The sequence below is a fragment of the Urtica dioica genome, chromosome 2, assembly GCF_054948205.1.
Source record: "Urtica dioica subsp. dioica isolate 48M chromosome 2, U.dioica_male_clone48M_v1_H2, whole genome shotgun sequence".
In the NCBI taxonomy this organism is placed as follows: Eukaryota; Viridiplantae; Streptophyta; class Magnoliopsida; order Rosales; family Urticaceae; genus Urtica; species Urtica dioica.
In genome coordinates this window covers 23,441,310-23,449,468 of record NC_142757.1, presented here as the reverse complement: position 1 = coordinate 23,449,468, position 8,159 = coordinate 23,441,310, and the positions used below count along the sequence as shown (strand labels likewise).

General features: G+C 42.7%; 1 long non-coding RNA gene across 1 annotated transcript; it reads right to left on the bottom strand.

Annotated features, from left to right (window-relative positions):
* Window positions 1-627: 627 nt before the first annotated feature.
* Window positions 628-3,943, bottom strand: LOC149404187 (uncharacterized). Its single transcript, XR_016294182.1, has 3 exons — window positions 3,420-3,943; window positions 1,978-2,107; window positions 628-922 (listed from the first exon to the last, which is right to left on the bottom strand). It is a non-coding gene; the product is annotated as an uncharacterized LOC149404187 (long non-coding RNA).
* Between the last annotated feature and the right edge of the window lie 4,216 nt (window positions 3,944-8,159).

Here is an 8,159-nt window from a genome sequence, read left to right as displayed (position 1 = left end):
GTCAGGCCGGAGGTCCTGAGGAGCGGCAAGCCTTCAAGCCATCGCCCAAACTCTTGACTTCTTGAGTCGAGCTTAGCCTTTCGAGTTGAGACTTGAGTCGGTTCCTCGAATCGAGCCTCGCTCTTCGAGTTGAGCCTTGAGTCGTTTTCCTCGGGACGAGCTTCGCTCCTTGAAGTTGAGCTTCGAGTCGGTCTCCTCGAGTCGAGCATCGCTCCTTGAGTTGAGCCTCGAGTCGGTCTCCTCGAGTCGAGCTTCGCTCCTCGAGTCGAGCACCAACTCGAGTCCTATCCGTCAAACAAACATTTGTGTCATAACCCAAAATACCATGCCCACGATAGTTCAACGGGCCCGGAAGCGAGACGGTCGCAATAATCCCACATAAACGAAGCCCAGCGCGCGCCGCGGGTTCTGCACCGCGCGCCGCGCGCCAAGGCTCGCGCGCCGCGCAGGTCGTGCGCCGCGGGTTTTGGCACCGCGCGCCGCGCTGGTCGTGCGCCGCAGGTTGTGCGCCGCGGGTTTTGGCACCGCGCGCCGCGCGGTGTGCGCCGCGGGTTGTGCGCCTCTTCTTGAAAAGTGTCACGACCCGCGAGCCTTAGCTCGCCCGCGAGCCGCGGCAGATTTCTCCGTATCTTACTTGACATAAATAAAATTCATAAAAACTTTGGTGGAAGCGCTTCCAGAAAACATTTTCTAGAAAAACTTTTAAAATATTTACATAAACGTCTCAAAAATATGGGCGAATTTTTCGTTTTTCTTAAAACATACTATTTAAAACTTCACAAATAAAAGACTCGTCTTTTAAAAACAAAATAGACTCATTCGCCCTTGACTTAGCCACAGGTCGGCAGCCGTACATACACACGCCTACTTACTTACCAGTTTCGCTGATGCTCTGCTCAGTCTTCTTTAGCCTTTCCTTTATCTACAATATCAAGATAATAACTGTGAGTCGAAAGACTCAGTAAGCGGATATCTACATATCTAATGCACAATGCACATAACACATAAGCAATACATAACATGAGTTCATATCTTTTCATAACTTGCGGAAATATCGGCTTAGGTCCCGATAAATCCACCTTACTTTAGAATCAATCGGCTTAGGTCCCGATAGATTCACCTTTCATAAGAATCAGTCAGCTTAGGTCCCGATCGATTCATCTTACTTAGGAATCACTCAGCTTAGGTCCCGAGAGATTCCTCTTACTTAAGAATTCACCAGCTTAGGTCCCGGTGATTCACATCATAAACATACTTGCTTTAATCATAACTATGGAATTACCAGCTTAGGTCCCGGTAACTCCTCTTACTTGAGAATATGCCAGCTTAGGTCCCGGCAATTCCCATCATACAATACATTTCCTGCTCGGGATCCCTTAATGATATCCGCACGACACATGTCTTATTGGCGCCAGACAGGAGGGTGCACAGTCTCCTGCCTAATCCCCATGTGGTACCAGCACGAAGCATAATAGGTACCTGCTAACAAGGGGTATATGTCGGAGGCGGTACCATTCCATGTTTTCTCTTTAATTAACTTAACATGAGAGACTGCTTAATTCGGGTTTAATCCCGATCTTAACATATATTCTTTTCGCTTATTAACTCGTGAATTATAAGATCTTGAGATGCGACTCCCAAAGATCCTATCATAATATTCTCGCTTTTGAATACGAGTCTTAGCTTCAGTCTCTCATAATCCAGTTCACTAGGACTGGATCTCTGGAAGGTGGCTAACTAAACACATAGCAAAGGCTCGGGTTCCTAGTTACCTCTAGCCATTTTTGTTAGCCGGACTAATTCCGTTTCCCAATTCGTTAGCGGCTTAAAGCCCTTAATCTTGATAGTGAATTGTCTTTTGGTTTATCTTACTCTTGCTTACTAGAAAGCATATAGAAAATGCACGTACAATATATGTATATATATAAAGATATATATAATATTTCTTGATATTGTAGGTGCCTATAATCCACTTACCCGGATATGATTCTTTCCAATCCTGAATTCTTCTCTTCCAGAAAAAGGGTTCTTCTTAACTTCACGTATAACCCAGTCCTCGTAAACTCCTTCCTGCTCGCTGCTAATCCTTATAGCAATCTGGACTTATCTATGGAAGAGAAAGATCGAACATCGAGCGTATTCAGTATCTCGTCCATTAATCTACTAACGTACACTCTTCTACTAAAAGAAAGCTCATAAGGAACGTATTCAAAACATCCTCCTAGTCACGCTACTCAGAGCGTCTAAAAAAACAAACATCAGGGAATACATGACAGAACAGAGACGGGAAAGAATCGACGCCTAAGAACAAGGCCTTAACAACTTCCCTGATCTAGGCTAAGAAACGCCCCGCTATTCGACCACCTATTCTTTTGACGGGACAAAGCCCATTGCTTAGGATAGGTTCCCGAAGGTCGAAACTAAGGAAAAGAACGTATAAAGAAACTCTTACTAACAATCTATAGAATACGTAAGTTATATGAAAATAACTCAAACCGACACTTCTCAAATGTGGTTTAGAAAATCTTTTATGACTTGTCTCTTTTTATTGACAAGTTATAACGTTTGAGAACGTAAATAAAACATTTCTCGTTGATATTCTTTTTCAAAAGTAAACGAGTCGAGCTTATAGTCGAACTCGGTTTTGAAACGTAAATTAAATGAGAATACTAAATAATTTAATTGAATCATCAACGAGTTTAGTAACGATACATATTAATTTATTTTTCTTAACGACTTACATAAAACGAGCTTGATTATAAAACATACTAATACTTATACATCACGACATATCCCACAACACAAACTAAAAAAAAAAGGTTCGCGACTAGAGTCGAGACTCGGGAAATTTCTCGACTTGCTAACACTAAACCGAGACTTCGCGAGTCTCCGAACGAAAACCCGATGGCCGTTAATAGCCCTCGAGAGCCGCCACAGCGTCACTGCCGTCCCCGGCCCAACAGCTCGTCCCAACCGAGCCGATGAACCTCGCTGACCAGCCCCGCTCCGTCGTCACTCGCGCAGCAGCTCTACCACTCTTGGACAGCGCCCTCGCCGTCCCGAACCGCTGCCCCGAGACCTGTGCCGCCCACCTGGACCGAGTCTAACACTCGACACAAACTCGCAACCAAAAAAACAACTTAACAAATCACACACACAAGAACGAGAGCATCGAGCGCAACCCGACACCAAAACATACTCAACGAGCACACTCAGCCAGAAAGAACGAACATCAGAACCAAATCAACACAAACACGAGCTCAGTTTCGTTTAACATTACATCTCACTATCAAAATCATCATCGAATCAACCTTCAGAACCGTTAAATCCGAACAATAATCTCACTCACGGAAAAACCCCCAAAATCCAAAACTAAAAACCCTAACTTCCAGATTCGAAATTGGGGTAAAACGTCTCACCTTGTTTCTGGAGGAATTGAACCATCCAACGTCCTCTCTAGCTCGCGGCAGCTCAATCTTCACGGCGGTCGCGCGCGCAGCGAGGCTCAGTGGTCGGCTGGATGGCGCGCGCACGGAGCTGGGGTCTCGGGCTGGTGCTGGTGGTCGCGCGTCCTCTCCCTCGGTCGCTCTCCTTCTCAGTCTCGCTCACTCGCTCTCTCGCTCTCTTCTGCTCTCTCTCGGCCTTTCTCTTCCCCGAGCTCTCTCTCTCTCCCTCGGTCTCTCACTCTTTCTCTTCTCTTCTTCTGTTCTTCTTTTTTTTTTTCTCGCGTGACTTGTTTTTTTTTTTCCCGTGGGTTTGTTTATTTCGGCTGGAGAGACTTGATAGCAAAGTAAATGATGAAGATAAGTGTTGGGTTGGCAATGATAGAAGCGTGACACATGTGTGATGACTAGGCAAGGCTTAACAATCATCCTTTTATTCTCAAACCAATTTCTTTTTCTTGTTTTCTTTCAAATGGGTCCCTTAAAATTGTTACAACCACGTCTTTTTCATATAATTATTTAATTAAATCCATCACCGAACGGATTATAATTATATGATTTGAACCGAGAATTTTCTCGTTCGTTCTCGAATAATTTGAATATATTTAAGGTTTCTCGGAATTAATTCTCATCCTTGAGAATTTATTTCTTAAATTAATTTCCAGAATGTTTCCTCGGAATTAATTTATTAATCAAGATAAACTCGATAATTCCTTTACTCATTCCGAGATTTCCATAACCTTAACATATTTAAAATTAATTCGATAAATCCATTGGAGTATAATTCACTCGAGAATTTAGTTGTAACAACGGAAACTCGTTATTTACTTCCAAATCTCCAAATACGAGTGACGCAGAAACTTGTCCTTACAATCCCTACCCCCTTAAGTTAGTTTCGTCCTCGAAACTTAAAGAAAAGCAGGGTACTCCTTTTGCATCACACTATTGAGTTTCCAGATAATTTTCCATCTTCAGAAAAGAAGAGAGGATATAACTTCCTCTAAACATGTCATCGCCTAATGAACAGCAGATTGATTCTGGTCTTAAGATAGTCACTTCCTAACCGTTAGATATAACTAACCAGGAATCTACTCCATCATCTACCAAGATCAAGAACTTGACTAGGACACAACAAACGAACATGCATAGTTCCCACATACAGGAATGCATAACTGAAGAGTAAAGGATAGGAATCTAACCGGTTCTTCCAGACGATGACTCCTTTACTTCATCTCCATAGATGCTAAAGACGCGAGCTTTGGCCTTAGGTTGATTCTTCAGGTAAGCGATCTTCTCTTCTGAAACGTGACAATCCCGTGCAAAATGACCTTCTAAGCCACACCGGTAGCAGCTTGAGGTTCCTATGCGACACTCGCCTGAGTGCTTTCTGCCGCACTTGTTGCACGTAGGGAAATCATTAACCCTTGGCCTCTTGTACTTGTTCTCGTTTTGATTTCCTCTGTAGCTTCCTTCATTTCCCTGCGCCCTAGACCTGGAGTTTCTATCCCAACTCTTTTTCTTCTTGTCGATGAAGTTCTTCTTCTCGACTTCCGCTACAGATTCCTGTAGGATGGTCATTGACTCGCTAGCTGGATTGACTTGTGCTATACGCCAACCGTCAATCCTTAATGCCCTTTGAACGGCATTCGCATAAGTTCGTGGCCCAACGTCGCCACTATCAACCTGACGCACAATTTCCACATTGAGTCCATGCATAAACTTCATCTTGCGCGACTGATCCGTCGGTACCATAGAGGGCGAAAACTTTGCAAGCTCATCAAACTTGGCTATATACTCAGCTACAGAGAGCTTCCCTTGCTTAAGATCCATAAACTCTCGTACCTTACCCGAGAGATTAGCTTCACCCAGGTACTTCTCATAAAATAGGTTGATAAAACGATTCCATGTAATATGAGAAACATCATCATAGAGTGCGATTACTTCCCACCAACTTCGAGCTTCAAGTTCCAGCTGGTTCACAGCACATGCAACCCTCTCAGCATCTGTAAGTTGCATGTACGTGAAGATCTGTTGGATCCTTTTAATCCAATTTTCCGCAAGGGAAGGATCAGCATCTCCATTGAAAGTCGGTGGTTTCTGCTTACGAAAACGCTCATATACAGGCTCCCCGACAGTCGGTGCCATTATCGGAATCTGGAACAGCGGAACCTCATCTGGCGCCATAGCTTGAACTTGTGGTGGCGCTTGTACATTCTGACCATCTGGATTCCTATTCATATTTGGCACGTGCTCACCTTGTCCTCCAGGTTGTTCTGGTCGATGCGCCTGGGGTTCAGGGTCTTGTTGTCCCTGTGGAGGTTGCTGCTCATTCATTCGCGCAATAAGTTGCGTGATCAACCTGTTCTGCTCTTCTATTTGAGCATCCCTTCGACGGCCATCTTCAGCTTGACGCTCTAGAGCCCTGCTAATCTCAGTCATTTCTTGTGAAAGATTCGTCTGCGTTTGCTTCTTAGGTCCCATTCTTAATCTCTACTTCACCTATAAGTAGGAATGGGTAAGCACACGGTTATCCTAATATAACCACTATCTTTCACAAAGACTCAACAAGATATTATAGATAAGGCTATCTTGGACATCAGCTGACTTATAAGTAAGTAAGATAGTGTATGTACGACCACAAGTCTACAGAAACGGCTCAACCTGGGCTCTGATACCAAAAATTCTGTCACGACCCGCGAGCCTTAGCTCGCCCGCGAGCCGCGGTAGATTTCTCCGTATCTTACTTGACATAAATAAAATTCATAAAAACTTTGGTGGAAGCGCTTCCAGAAAACATTTTCTAGAAAAACTTTTAAAATATTTACATAAACGTCTCAAAAATATGGGCGAATTTTTCGTTTTTCTTAAAACATACTATTTAAAACTTCACAAACAAAATACTCGTCTTTTAAAAACAAAATAGACTCATTCGCCCTTGACTTAGCCACAGGTCGGAAGCCGTACATACACACGCCTACTTACTTACCAGTTTCGCTGATGCTCTGCTCAGTCTTCTTTAGCCTTTCCTTTATCTACAATATCAAGATAATAACTGTGAGTCGAAAGACTCAGTAAGCGGATATCTACATATCTAATGCACAATGCACATAACACATAAGCAATACATAACATGAGTTCATATCTTTTCATAACTTGCGGAAATATCGGCTTAGGTCCCGATAAATCCACCTTACTTTAGAATCAATCGGCTTAGGTCCCTATAGATTCACCTTTCATAAGAATCAATCAGCTTAGGTCCCGATCGATTCATCTTACTTAGGAATCACTCAGCTTAGGTCCCGAGAGATTCCTCTTACTTAAGAATTCACCAGCTTAGGTCCCGGTGATTCACATCATAAACATACTTGCTTTAATCATAACTATGGAATTACCAGCTTAGGTCCCGGTAACTCCTCTTACTTGAGAATATGCCAGCTTAGGTCCCGGCAATTCCCATCATACAATACATTTCCTGCTCGGGATCCCTTAATGATATCCGCACGACACATGTCTTATTGGCGCCAGACAGGAGGGTGCACAGTCTCCTGCCTAATCCCCATGTGGTACCAGCACGAAGCATAATAGGTACCTGCTAACAAGGGGTATATGTCGGAGGCGGTACCATTCCATGTTTTCTCTTTAATTAACTTAACATGAGAGACTGCTTAATTCGGGTTTAATCCCGATCTTAACATATATTCTTTTCGCTTATTAACTCGTGAATTATAAGATCTTGAGATGCGACTCCCAAAGATCCTATCATAATATTCTCGCTTTTGAATACGAGTCTTAGCTTCAGTCTCTCATAATCCAGTTCACTAGGACTGGATCTCTGGAAGGTGGCTAACTAAACACATAGCAAAGGCTCGGGTTCCTAGTTACCTCTAGCCATTTTTGTTAGCCGGACTAATTCCGTTTCCCAATTCGTTAGCGGCTTAAAGCCCTTAATCTTGATAGTGAATTGTCTTTTGGTTTATCTTACTCTTGCTTACTAGAAAGCATATAGAAAATGCACGTACAATATATGTATATATATAAAGATATATATAATATTTCTTGATATTGTAGGTGCCTATAATCCACTTACCCGGATATGATTCTTTCCAATCCTGAATTCTTCTCTTCCAGAAAAAGGGTTCTTCTTAACTTCACGTATAACCCAGTCCTCGTAAACTCCTTCCTGCTCGCTGCTAATCCTTATAGCAATCTGGACTTATCTATGGAAGAGAAAGATCGAACATCGAGCGTATTCAGTATCTCGTCCATTAATCTACTAACGTACACTCTTCTACTAAAAGAAAGCTCATAAGGAACGTATTCAAAACATCCTCCTAGTCACGCTACTCAGAGCGTCTAAAAAAAACAAACATCAGGGAATACATGACAGAACAGAGACGGGAAAGAATCGACGCCTAAGAACAAGGCCTTAACAACTTCCCTGATCTAGGCTAAGAAACGCCCCGCTATTCGACCACCTATTCTTTTGACGGGACAAAGCCCATTGCTTAGGATAGGTTCCCGAAGGTCGAAACTAAAGGAAAAGAACGTATAAAGAAACTTTTACTAACAATCTATAGAATACGTAAGTTATATGAAAATAACTCAAACCGACACTTCTCAAATGTGGTTTAGAAAATCTTTTATGACTTGTCTCTTTTTATTGACAAGTTATAACGTTTGAGAACGTAAATAAAACATTTCTCGTTGATATTCTTT